This window comes from Cetorhinus maximus, chromosome 6 (assembly GCF_964194155.1).
Source record: "Cetorhinus maximus chromosome 6, sCetMax3.hap1.1, whole genome shotgun sequence".
Lineage (NCBI taxonomy): Eukaryota > Metazoa > Chordata > Chondrichthyes > Lamniformes > Cetorhinidae > Cetorhinus > Cetorhinus maximus.
The window spans coordinates 96,238,102-96,251,925 of record NC_135884.1 but is presented as its reverse complement, the minus strand read 5'-3'; the positions used below and the strand labels follow the sequence as shown (position 1 = coordinate 96,251,925).

The window sequence follows — 13,824 nt, the reverse complement described above, 5'->3', positions numbered from 1 at the left end:
CCACTGCAACCTACCCCTCTAACTGCTAGTTCCTTCCCAGCCCAGAGCAGTGGCCCAAACCCTGACACCAGGCAGGCAACACAGCTGCATGAACTCCGAGTCTGGGCTGGGGAGAACTGTGTCAAACCCCTGACTATACTATCTCCAATTACCACTACATTCCCATTAACTCCCCCTGCATGAATGTCTTCCTGGACCATGGTGCCATGGTCAGTTTGCTCATCCACACTGCAGCCACCACTTTCATCCATACAGGCTGCAAGAACATCGAACCTGTTGGACAATTGCAAAGGTGAATCTCCACCACTTTTACCTTCTGGGTCCCTATAGCTGCCTCATTCGCAGTCACACCCTCCTCTCCCTGCCACTGACCAAATCAGAAGACCCTAGTCTAAGGGTGTGACTGCTTCCAGGTACGAAGTGTCCCTTTCTCCCTCCCAGATAAAAGATACATTTACGTTTCATGTCGGAAATATTCCGGTGCACACATCTGGGAGATTTTTCCATATCTTTCAGCCCTTGGGTGCATTATGATGGCAGTTCCCCAGAATGTGGATTTTCCCCATTAAACACATCAGTGATGAAAGAGTAGTCAATGCAGAATGTGGGGCTGATTAGGAACTGAAAAGCTAACCTTTGTCTAGAGGCAGAGGACATGGTTAAGGTACGAGGTGTATTTTTGCCACCTTGTTCTCTGTAGAGAATGATGTTCTCAATGAAGCAGTAACAGAGAAGTTAAGATTGGATAGGAGAAAATTGGATAACAAGAATGAAAGGTTTGGCCTTCCTCAAGTTAGAAACCTTAAAGGGTCTAGAGGGGGTGTAGTAGTCAACAATGAGGAGGATAATTACAGGCTCAAGGAAACAGAGTGGTAAAATGATCAGATATCTGACAGATGAAATTTAAGGCACGGAAATGTGATTTGATAGACTTTAAACAAAGAATGTGGAGATACAATGTGAAATAAATGATACAACTTTCGAGGGAGTGCAGAAACAGCAAGACCTGGGGAAGCAAGTTCACAAATCTCTGAAGGAGTCTGCATTTCTGCCAAAACTTCCAAAGAATATTTTAAAATTAACTTTAGGATGCACAGTTAACAGGCAGATGTGACTGGCTTACAACCAATTTCTGGTATATTTGACAGTAGCATGCTACCACACTCATGGATAAGAGGGTCAGCAGAACTGCCATTCATTCATTCACTCCACCATTTCTGACACTGGTCCTTCATCACATTGTTTAACCTCATTGGCCAGACTGTGACAGATGCTAATGTGACTTATGTTATGCCATGGGTCTTAATGGCAAAGTTAGACTCAACTCATTTCCTAGATCTTGTGCTGTTATTAGTAATATCACACCTTTAAGTAACAGAATAAGACTTATGACTGGAATTCAAATACTGAAAATTTATTTAACTCTTGATCCAAAAATCAGAATTTCAACAATATTCAGACACTTTTCATTACTTTATGTAAACACACAATTCATCAGGATATAGACACCGAGGACATGCAGCTTGTGGAATACAATACATATGGACAATATTTCATCTATTGTCCCTGAAGGGCCTGTTGTTCAGGAACAGCAGCTACATTTGTCAGAGGGATTCCCTTTACACACACAGCCATTGGCGCAGTTCGTGCATCCTGCAGGACAGCAAGAGCAGCAACCTGAGAGGAGAGGACAAAGACAGAAATCAGGAACAATGAATGAATTCACTGAAACACCCCCAGGGCCTCCCATTACAGCGCTCAGCTCCTCCCTCACAAGCTAATCTCTGTCATATCTCCAAGTTACCCATCTGAAGAGTCTCAGCATCACAACAGTGTGTGTGAGAGAGTTTGGGTGAAGATGTAACTGTCACTGTCTCTACAACACTATTTCTAGTGAGATGTCGATAATATCAACACTTCCTGATGTAAAACTAAGACACTTCTTTAACCAGCAGGGTTCCTGTCTCCAGATTCTTTCGATTGGACATTGAATAAATCTGATGGGAAATAAATCAGGTGAAATCTTGGATCATGTACTTTTCTATCGTGTTCCTCTCTGAGTTCTGCCCAGAACTATCTGTCACATAAACACAATGTGAGGAGTTTCAAACTCTCCCACAGTTACTCACTTTTCCGGCAGCGTCCAGCTTTGCTGCTGGGACATCGGCAGTCGGAGCACCTGCAGGTGTTTTCACAGGAGCAGGATCCTGAAAACAGGAAAAACACAGACACTGAGTTGTGGGAAAACCATGAGAAATGCCCCCCGTGTGGAGGAGGCCCGGCTCTTTGTCACATTCTCTTCTCCAGTGACTTTCAGAAACAGCCTCCCCTACAATGCTGCAGCCCCTCAGTGAGACTGAGCCGGGACACTGTGCTGAAAGGACTGACACCAGTCACCACTCACCATCCAGGCACACACAGGGCTTCGAGTCAGACATTTCAGGAACTTCTTCTGCAGTTTCGAGCCGTCACCCAATCAGCGCTTTTCAATCTTGTGCCGTTTGCTGAATCGGAGCCGAGTTTTATGGGCTTGTGATCGTTGGGGAACCGGCTGCAGAAGCGGGGAAGGGGCGGGTCTGTCCGGGCTGAATGCACACGGGGCACCGATGTGTTTCAGCACCTGAAAGTTTGAATTGCACCCGTCTCCTTCACTCACAACACGGCCCAAAAAGATTTCTCAGTGACACCAATTTCAATCGGGTCCTCTGTTTTTGTAAATATTTCCAAATTGACTAAAATCAGACTTCAGTCTACAAGGTGGACATAGGGTCCTCTCCATTCACCCGGATCCACCCTGATCTCAGCAATGGGTATGACAGACAATTGGTTTCACCACTCACCGCCACATCTGGCTGCTCCAGATTACACATCATCCGCCTGTCCCCTGCTCCCTCAACACTGCTCACCATCCCAATATCATCCTGAATACAAGGATAAGCCTTAGTGTATTTTTTCTCCCAATAAAATTCATCTTAGACAACACACCAAGATATTTCATTTCTTATTCGTCCAAGAGATGTGGGCACCGCTGACAATACCAACATTTGTTGCCCATCTCTAATTGCCCTTGAGAAGGTGGTGGTGAACTGCCTTCTTGAACATGTGCAGTCAGTATGGTGTAGGAACACCCACAGTGCTGTTAGGGAGGGAGTTCCAGGATTTGCCCTGTGAAACCCAACCTGAACATCAGTGAGCAGCTGATTGGTGAATAAGGACCCATGATAGCACTGCCCATGTCACCTCCCATCACTTTGTTCATAATGAAGAGCAGGCTGCTGGCACAGTGCTTGGCAGGATGGGATTTTTCCTGCTTTTAGCGTATTGGCCATTCTTGGAAAGTTATCTATATGACCAGCTCGATGCCAGTATTGTAGCTGTACTGTAATTGAGCATTCCTTATATGGTGAGAGGTTGGGAAGTTTGGTGTCCAAATAAACCTGGGTGTCCTTGTGCATGAGTTTCTAAAAGCTGGCATGCAGGTGCAGCAAATAATTAGGAAGGCAAATGGTATGTTGGCCTTCATCTCAAGGGGATTTGTGTAGAGGAGTAAAGATGTCTTGCTGCAATTGTACCGGGCCTTGGTGAGACCTCACCTGGAGTATTGTGCCCAGTTTTGGTCTCCTTATCTATGGAAGGATATACTTGCCTTAGAGAGAATGCAATGGAGGTTCACCAGACTGATCCCTGGGATGGCAGGATTGTGTTATGTGGAGAGATTGAGGAAACTGGGCCTGTATTCTTTAGAGTTTTGAAGAATGAGAAGTGATCTCATTAAAACTTACAAAATTCTTACCAGGTGTAACAGGGACGATGTGGACAGGATGTTTACCCTGGCTGGTGAATCTAGATCCAGGGGACACTGTCTCAGAATAAGGGACAGGCCATTTAACACTGAGACGAGAAGGTATTTCATAACTCAGAGGGTGGGGAATCTTTGGAATTCTCTACCCCAGGGGGTTGTGGAAGCTCAGTCATTGAGCATGTTCAAGACAGAAATCAATATATTTCTGGAGACTAATGACATCAGGGGAGATGGAGATAGTGGGGAAAATGACGTTGAGGTAGATGATCAGCCAGGATCTGTTTGAATGTCATTGCAAGCTCAATGGGTTGAATAGCCAACTCCTGCTCCGATTTCCCATGTTCCTATTCCCTGTGATCCTGTGTAACAGCATGGCTAGGGTTGTGATTGGATGTGGAGCACAAGTCTTAGTGCTGCTGCTGGGATGTCATAGACTTTACTGTATTCAGTGTCTTTAACCATTTTGTCATACCACATGGACCAAATCAAATTGGCTTCTGTGATACTGGGGACTGCAGGAGGAAGCTGAGATATATTATCCACTCAGTACCTCTGGTTGAAGATGGTTGAACATGGTTCAGCCTTGTCTTTTGCAGTCATGTGCTGGGCTCCCCAATCTTTGAGCATGGGGTCATTTATGCAGCCACATGCTCCTGTTAGCTGTTATATAGCCCCAGACCAGTAATGACTGGATGTGGCAGGACTGCAGAAATTGAATCTAACCCTTTATTTATGATATTGCTTTACTCTGTCCATAGAATTCACTAATTTTCTCTCTCAGCCACTTCACCGAGGGTCTGCAGTGATTTCAACCTCCATCTTGATTCATCATGTTCTCTCCTCTCAGTTCACTGACCTCTGATCCTCCCATAATCTCTCCCTCCATGTCAAATCCTCAATCCATGTTCACAGACACCACCTTGACCTCACCATCTCACAGGGACTCACTACGTCCACCGCATCTATCCAAGGCCATATCTGATCACTTGTTGGGCCCACTCACCACCCACGTCCCCCTTCGCTGTTCACCGCCTTTACTTTCTGCTGTATCTGCCTCTGAAAAAATATATCCAACAATTTATTTAAGGCTGAAATTTCAAAATTCCAACTCTCCAGCCTTTGGCCCTCCACTCGCCATGATAATGCTTCAGGGGCTGATTTGCTCACCTGCACTCTCACCTGCACCATTGATGCCCCAGTCCCAATAAATCCATGACTCTCTCTCAATTTAGCTATTCCACCCGGTAAGGACCTCACCTCTGTTCCTTTAAGCTGAAGGCACAGGGAGCTGAATGGACAGGTGGGTAATTGGTTTACCCATCCACCTCCTGATATTACTGCAGGAAATTACACAATAATGAGTCTGTTAAAATTGTTCACTAATCCAGGATCACCCCGGAATGTAAAGTTAACCCCTAACACCTGTTCTGTACCACAAACCATATTTCTAAACCCCTCCACCTTGCCGACTCCACCCTCACCTCCAACAATCAGTGCCAGGAGCTCACTGACTTCTTTGTCTCAGAATGAGTGGGCCGAAAGGCCTCCATCGCACTCTCTGACTTATCTCATCAGATGCCTCTGCAGCTTCAACCCGTTCCACCAGCCCCCCAGGCTAAAATACATCTCACTTATACCCCTGCCCTCGCCCTCAACTCACATCATTTAAAAATCACACCCTAGTTTTCACAATTGTTGCCTTATAAATTTCCGGTGAAGTGTCTTCGGAAATTTTTATGATACTAAAAGCGCTATATAAATTGTTATTACACAAGTTGTTGTGGTCGTGTGCAGAAATTCAGCCCTTAAACCGACAGGCCGGTGCACACGGTCCAAATGTCACCTGTACTCCTGGTTCCTGACACTGATCAGACAAAACTGATCAATTCTCATCTCTCCAAACACTGGGGCTTTGAAACGTGCTGCCCATTGAAAGCACAGCATCAATATAAACTCTGTTAGACATCAAAACAGGTGAGAAACTCTCTGGGACACAGGATCTGGCAGAGCAATGAGAAACCAGCATATATCCAGAGTGAAAACAACAAATCAACCTTCAAACAGAGAGTGCATCCTGGACCACCCCACACTGTGGGGGTGGGACGTGTTGCAGACGCTCAAACACACGCTGACTCCACAGGAAATGTTGGGAAATTGCTGTCATTGAGAAATCTTTTTGGGTCGTGTTGTGAGTGAAGGAGCCGGGTGCAATTCAAACTTTCAGCCGCCGTATCACTTCGGTGCCCCGTGTGCATTCGGCCCGGACCGACCCGCCCCTTCCCCGCTTCACTCACAACACGGCCCAAAAAGATTTCTCAACGACAGCAATTTCCCAACATTTGCTGAGGAGTCAGCGTGTGTCTGAGCGTCTGCAACACGTTTCACCCCCACCGTTTGGGCGAGTCCAGGACTGCACTCTCTGTTTGGAGTTTGGTTCCCTGTTTTCACTCTGGATATTTGCTGCTTTCTCCTTTTCTGCCAGATCCTGTGTCCCATAGAATTTCTCACCTGTTTTGATGTCTAACAGAGTTTACATTGATAAAAGCAAAAAAACTGCGGATGCTAGAACTCCAAAAAAAAACACAAAAATACCTGGAAAAACTCAGCAGGTCTGGCAGCATCTGTGGAAAGGAGCACAGTTAACATTACGAGTCCGCATGACTCTTCAAACGAACTAAGGAAAAATAAAAAAGGGTTGAAATATAAGCTGGTTTAAGAGGGGGTGGTGGTGGGACAAGAAGAGCTGGATAGAGGGCCAGTGACAGGTGGAGATAACCAAAAGATGTCACAGACAAAAGGGCAAAGAGGTGTTGAAGGTGGTGATATTATCTAAAGGAATGTGCTAATTAAGGGTAGAAAGCAGGACAAGCAAGGTACAGATAGCCCTAGTGGGGGTGGGGTGGGGTGAAGGTTTCCAAATAGGCTAAAAGGTAGAGATAAAACAATGGATAGAAATACATTTAAAAATAATGGAAATAGGTGGGAAAAGAAAAATCTATATAAATTATTGGAAAAAACAAAAAGGAGGGGGAAAATCGGAAAGGGGGTGGGGATGGAGGAGAGAGTTCATGATCTGAAATTGTTGAACTCAATATTTAGTCCGGAAGGCTGTAAAGTGCCTAGTCGGAAGATGAGGTGCTGTCCCTCCAGTTTGCATTGAGCTTCACTGGAACAATGCAGCAAGCCAAGGATGGACATGTGGGCATGAGAGCAGGGTGGAGTGTTGAAATTGCAAGCGACACAGAGGTCTGGGTAATGCTTGCAGACAGACCAAAGGTGTTCTGCAAAGCGGTCACCCAGTCTGCGTTTGGTCTCTCCAATGTAGAGGAAACCACTTTGGGAGCAACGAATGCAGTAGACTAAGTTGAGGGAAGTGCAAGTGAAATGCTGTTTCACTTGAAATGAGTGTTTGGGCCCTTGGACGGTGAGGAGAGGGAAAGTGAAGGGGCAGGTGTTGCATCTTCTGCGGTTGCATGGGAAGGTGCCGTGGGAGGGAGTGGAGGTGTAGGGGGTGATGGAGGAGTGGACCAGGGTGTCATGGAGGGAACGATCCCTATGGAATGCCGCCGGGGGGTGGGGGGGGGGGGTGAAGGGAAGATGTGTATGGAGGTGGCATCATGCTGAAGTTGGCGGAAATGACGGAGGATGATCCTTTGAATGCGGAGGCTGGTGGGGTGATAAGTGAGGACAAGGGGGACCCTATCATGTTTCTGGGAGGGAGAGGAAGGTGTGAGGGCGGATGCGCGGCTGATGGGCCAGACATGGTTGAGGGCCCTGTCAACCACCGTGGGTGGAAAACCACGGTTAAGGAAGAAGGAGGACATTTCAGAGGAACTGTTTTTGAAAGTGGCATCATCAGAACAGATGCGATGGAGGCGAAGGAACTGAGAGAATGGGATGGAGTCCTTACAGGAAGCGGGGTGTGAGGAGCTGTAGTCGAGGTAGCTGTGGGAGTTGGTAGGCTTGTAATGGATATTGGTGGACAGTCTATCACCAGAAATTGAGACAAAGAGGTCAAGGAAGGGAAGGGAAGTGTCAGAGGTGGACCATGTGGAAATGATGGAGGGGTGGAAATTGGAAGTAAAATTAATAAATGTTTCCAGGTCGAGACGAGAACATGAAGCAGCACCGAATTAATCATCAATGTACCGGAGAATGTGTTGTGGGAGGGGGCCGGAGTAGGACTGGAACAAGGAATATTACACTGAACAATTGAACAATTTCTCCTTAAACTCCTCTCACTTCCTCCAAAGTAAATGTGTTGCTATGGGTACCCGCATGGGCCCCAGCTATGCCTTTCTCTTTATGGGGTATGTGGAACATTCCTTGTAGATTCACCAGCCATGGGAAACATCCTATCCACATCGTCCCTGTTACACCTGGTAAGAATTTTTTAAGTTTTAATGAGATCACCTGTCTGGAGATTAATGAGATTAAAACTCTGGAGAGTACAGGCACAGTTTCCTCAATCTCTCCACATAACACAATCCTGCCATCCCAGGGATCAGTCTGGAGACCCTCCATTGCACTTTCTCTAAGGCAAGTATAAACTTCATTAGATAAGGGGACCAAAACCAAAAGATGTACACAATACTCCAGGTGAGGTTTCACCAAGGCCCTGCACAATTGCAGCAAGACATCTTTCCTCCTGTACACAAATCCCCTTGCAATGAAGGCCAACATACCATTTGCCTTCCTATTTGCTGCACCTTTTAGTAGCTCATGAACAAGGACACCCAGATTTCTTTGGACACCAAATTTCCCAACCTATCACCATTTAAGGAATGCTCTGTTACAGTACAGCTACAATAATGGAATCGAGCTGGCAATGTAGAAAACTGTCCAGGGATGGCCAAAACGCTAAAAGCAGGAAAAATCCAATCCTGCGAAGTACTGTGCCAGCAGCCTGCTCTTCATTATGAACAAAGTGATGGGAGGTGACATGGGCAGTGCTATCATGGGTCACTTATTCACCAATCAGCTGCTCACTGATGTTCAGGTTTGGTTCCACTGGGCAAATCCTGGAACTCCCTCCCTAACAGCACTGTGGGTGTTCCTACACCACATGGACTGCACATGTTCAAGAAGGCAGCTCAGCACCACCTTCTCAAGGGCAATTAGAGATGGGCAACAAACGTTGGCATTGTCAGTGGTGCCAACATCTCTTGAACGAATAAGAAAGAAAATATCTTGGGGTGTTCTCCAAGATGAAGGTTAGTGGGAGAAAAAAGACACCAAGGGTTATTCTTGTATTCCAGGGTGATTCTGGGATGGTGAGCAGTGTTGAGGGAGCGGGGGAGAGGCGGATAATGTGTAATCTGGAGCAGCCAGATGTGGCGGTGTGTGGTGAAACCAATTGTCTGTCATACCCATTGTTGAGATCAGGGTGGACCTGGGGGAATGGAGAGGACCCTATGTCCACCTTGTAGACTGAAGTGTGATTTTAGTCACTCTGGAAATAATTACAAACACAAAGGACCCGATTGAAATTGGTGTCACTGAGAAATCTTTTTGGGCCGCGTTGTGAGTGAAGGAGCCGGGTGCAATTCAAACTTTCAGCCACTGAATCACTTCGGTGCCCCGTGTGCATTCAGCCCGGACAGACCCGCCCCTTCCCCGCTTCTGCAGCCGGTTCCCCACCGATCACAAGCCCATAAAACTCGGCTCCGATTCAGCAAACGGCACAAGATCGAGAAGTGCTGATTGGGTGACTGCTCGAAACTAAAGAAGAAGTTCCTGAAATGTCTGACTCGAAACCCTGTGTGTGCCTGGATGGTGAGTGGTGACTGGTGTCAGTCCTTTCAGCACAGTGTGCCGGCTCAGTCTCACTGAGGGGCTGCAGCATTGTAGGGGAGGCTGTTTCTGAAAGTCACTGGAGAAGAGAATGTGACAAAGAGCCGGGCCTCCTCCACACGGGGGGCATTTCTCATGGTTTTCCCACAACTCAGTGTCTGTGTTTTTCCTGTTTTCAGGATCCTGCTCCTGTGAAAACACCTGCAGGTGCTCCGACTGCCGATGTCCCAGCAGCAAAGCTGGACGCTGCCGGAAAAGTGAGTAACTGTGGGAGAGTTTGAAACTCCTCACATTGTGTTTATGTGACAGATAGTTCTGGGCAGAACTCAGAGAGGAACACGATAGAAAAGTACAAGATCCATGATTTCACCTGATTTATTTCCCATCAGATTTATTCAATGTCCAATCGAAAGAATCTGGAGACGGAACCCTGCTGGCTAAAGAAGTGTCTTAGTTTTACATCAGGAAGTGTTGATATTATAGACTTCTCACTAGAAATATTGTTGTAGAGACAGTGACAGTTACATCTTCACCCAAACTCTCTCACACACAGTGTTCTGATGCTGAGACTCTTCAGATGGGTAACTTGGAGATATGACAGAGATTAGTTTGTGAGGGAGGTGCTGAGCGCTGTAACGGGAGGCCTAGGGGGTGATTCAGTGAATTCATTCATTGTTCCTGATTTCTGTCTTTGTCCTCTCCTCTCAGGTTGCTGCTCTTGCTGTCCTGCAGGATGCACGAACTGCGCCAATGGCTGTGTGTGTAAAGGGAATCCCTCTGACAAATGTAGCTGCTGTTCCTGAACAACAGGCCCTTCAGGCACAATAGATGAAATATTGTCCATATATATTGTATTCCACAAGCTGCATGTCCTCAGTGTCTATTTCGTGATGAGTTGTTTGTACGGATATGAACTAATGAAAGTTAATGAATTTTCTGTGAAATGATCATTTTCCTATGTGTAAATAAAGAAAACTGTTCCAATTCCTGTGATAAGAGTCATTCTCTTCCTTATCAAATGACATTTCTAATGACAGTACTGCATGTACAGAATGAATTAGACCACATTGCAGAAAATGATACCTTAACCTTAATGGCCATATTGCCATTGTGTGCAGTGCGGTGGTAGAACATAAACCATGTTGTGATGGATCAGTGTGGTGAACGGTGGAGTGAATGATTTGATTGTGTAATTGCTTCAGTATTAGGATTCATGTTGGCCAGTTTGGTACTTCCAGTTTCAGTATTAAGCCTGCCAATGATGGGAGTTGGGGGAATAGTGCCATTCTTCCTATGTTTTGACTTGGGTGCTGCCATGTCACATTAAGACATATCCCCACAGGACGGGACAATAAAAAAGGAAAGTAAAGACTTGCAATTATACAGGGCTTTTCATGATTGCTGGATCTTTCAAAGCACTTTATACCTAATGAAGTACTTTTGTTGTAATGTATGAAATGCTCAGCTAATTTGTGCATAACAAGGTCCCACAAACAGCAATGTGATCATTACCAAATAATCTGTTTTGTGGTTTTGATTGAGGGATAAATATTGTCCAGGCCACAAAGGATAATTCCCCTGCTCTTCATTGAAATAGTGATCTTTTATATCCTCCCAAGTAGGCATATGAGGCCTTGGTTGAACAGCTCATCCAAAAGACATCTCCTCTGACAGTGCAGTCTTCCCTCAGTATTGCACTCGAGTGTCAGCCTTGACTTTTGTACTCAAGCCCTGGAGTGAGTCTTGAACACAGAATCTTGTGACTCAGAGACTAGCGGGCTACCAACCGAACTACAATAAATGCAAACGGAACATAAATTCAAACTCCTGAATGTATTACAGCAAATAATTCACATAACCCAACCAATTTTTTTCAAAAAATACATTTAATTCATAAATCTTGTAGAAGTACATTACATAACAGTTCAAATTTGACAATACATAAAGTGCAATACAACTCAATTTCTTTCAATACAATACGTGTAATGTTGTGGTGCCACACTATACTCACAACTGCATGTTACATTTACGAGATAAATTTACATTTCATGCCAAATATTCTCTGGTGCTCACAGTTCGAGGTGTTTTTCCCTGAGTTCCAGACCCTCAGTGTATTATGGCAAGAGGCTGTGACCTTTCCCCATTGAGCCTTTGCGGCAGCTGCTCCAAGCTTTAGTGCATCCTTCTGCATATCATTCTGGACATTGAAATATGCTAGTCTGCAACACTCGATTGTAAACAGCTCTGCGGACTGGAAGACCGATGACTTTTGGCAGACCCTAGAGCATCTTTCATTGAGTTGATGGTTCTCCAGCAGTTGTTGATGTGCGTCTCAGTGTGCACCCTCGGAACAGTCCATACAGTATGAATTGATTTTGAAATGATCACTTTTGTATCAGAAAATAAACTATTTCAATTGCTATGATAAGAGCCATTCTCTTTATTAAATAATGATATTTCTAATGAGAATTGATATGCTGGGAATGAATAAGAACCAAATTGCATAAAATGATGCTTAAAACCTTATAGCCATCTGGTGCAGTTTGGTGGGAGAGGTGCTTTGTGGTGCATGAACAGTGTGGGGAATGGCGGAGTGAATGATTTGATGGTGCGATTGTTTCAGAATTAGGATTAATATGGGTTGGGACAATTCATAGAGCTTCAACATTAAGCATGAAAATAACACGAGAGTTGGGTCCTAGTGTCTATTTTGTGATTCAGGGGAAGCTGTTCTTCCACATCATAGAGGGAGCCCCCATGGAGCAACGGACAATATATTCAAATTCTGAGATGTAGTAAAGTTCCACAAATGCTGTAGCTCTTTCAAATTGGAGTGAGATATGCAGTAATAATCTTAATTACCAATGTCTGTAGAGCAGGGAAGCCGAACCCCTTTCTCTGCGGACCACTCCACTGGAAATCCTGGTTTCCTGTAGGCTGCATATTGACAAATACAACGACAAATATCAAAATTATCACAAATATCATATGCTTGTCTAAATTTCCTTTAAATGCATTGATACTATTCAACTTGTGTGCAATGAAAAATCTTCATATGTGACATAGTCCACATATAGTATGCTTATTCAACCACAGTGAAAGCTGCCAAATCTGCAAAGAAATTGACCACAAATAGATAGCTCAACATTCAGACATAACATAGAAATTGTGTGTTAGTTTTGTGTGCGTGTGTGTCTCTAGGGGTGTTGAGTTAGTCACTGCTAGCTACCGCAGTTTATATTCAACACATCGCTAGTAAATACTGAGTTTTGAATATTGAGACTATCCCTCTGAGAGAGGCACACAGTCTTCAACTTTGGTTGTCCAGTAGCTTGATACTTGATGCAAAGATGTTATTACTTTCTCTGGGTTACTCAGCTTCACCTTTGGGGATATCTGTAGCTTGTTGCTGTCTCATCATTGTTTTCCTATGGCAGTTGTCTCTTTGTTCAATATTAACTAAAACTGCTTGTTTGTCATTCTCTAGATCATGACTTTTTTTTGACTCCTGCACTGAAAGACATTAGCAGTTAATAAGACCTGTGGTACATTTCACTAGTTTATTTCTGTTATGTTAATTTTCCATCTTTCAGTTTTGGCACTTTCTCTGCCTTACAGGCCTTCCTCTAAGATAATTTCATTTGCTTTATTCTTATACCAATTCTCAAAACCTCCCAATTTGGGCAAGCAAAACATTACCTCTCATGTGTTTATTTTGGAAATCAAATTCAGCTTGGGCACACATGACTAATATTGACCAGCTGAGGTTTCAGCATGTTGATGTAGTCAGTGGCACCTCTCAACATCACAGCAGAATCATTGAACTCATGTAAAGCATCAATGGCAGGATTTAATATAAAGGGCAATATAAGTAAGATTGGCAGCTTATGATAAATTTTGGGCCTGTATCCACTGGGAACTAGGATAAAGTTACCCCTCCCTGCAGTTTAGCTCATGTGAAACCCTTGGTTTATTGGCACTGTTACACACAGTATAGAAGCAACTGATGCTTTGTCCTCCTTCAGCACCTCAGCACTTCAGGAGCACAGCATCAGTGGTCACAGATGCTGCAGAGATGGGGCCAACCCCACCTTAAAGGTGCTGAGAGCACACAGAGAATATGAGAGAACTCTGTGGCGCCTGCCCACTACATTCTGGCACCAATGACCAGCAGTGCCGAGATTCAGGCATCAGTAATGTTTCGAGGGAGTGTGAGGCCAGACCATCAC

The 13,824-nt window shown here is 44.8% G+C and overlaps 2 long non-coding RNA genes across 5 annotated transcripts in view; one reads left to right on the top strand and one right to left on the bottom strand.

The window, feature by feature from the left end:
* LOC144681954 (uncharacterized) overlaps positions 1-10,583 on the top strand; it is a 36,710-nt gene extending 26,127 nt beyond the window's left edge. Inside the window, exons 1-3 of one of the 4 annotated variants that reach the window (XR_013576896.1) lie at positions 8,847-9,015; positions 9,775-9,852; positions 10,304-10,583. This is a non-coding gene — a long non-coding RNA (uncharacterized LOC144681954). The other 3 variants (XR_013576898.1, XR_013576897.1, XR_013576895.1) reach the window with 3 other exon arrangements.
* Positions 1,413-3,392, bottom strand: LOC144681953 (uncharacterized). The gene is made up of 3 exons (XR_013576894.1): positions 2,405-3,392; positions 2,130-2,207; positions 1,413-1,677 (listed from the first exon to the last, which is right to left on the bottom strand). It is a non-coding gene; the product is annotated as an uncharacterized LOC144681953 (long non-coding RNA).
* Positions 10,584-13,824: the final 3,241 nt, after the last annotated feature.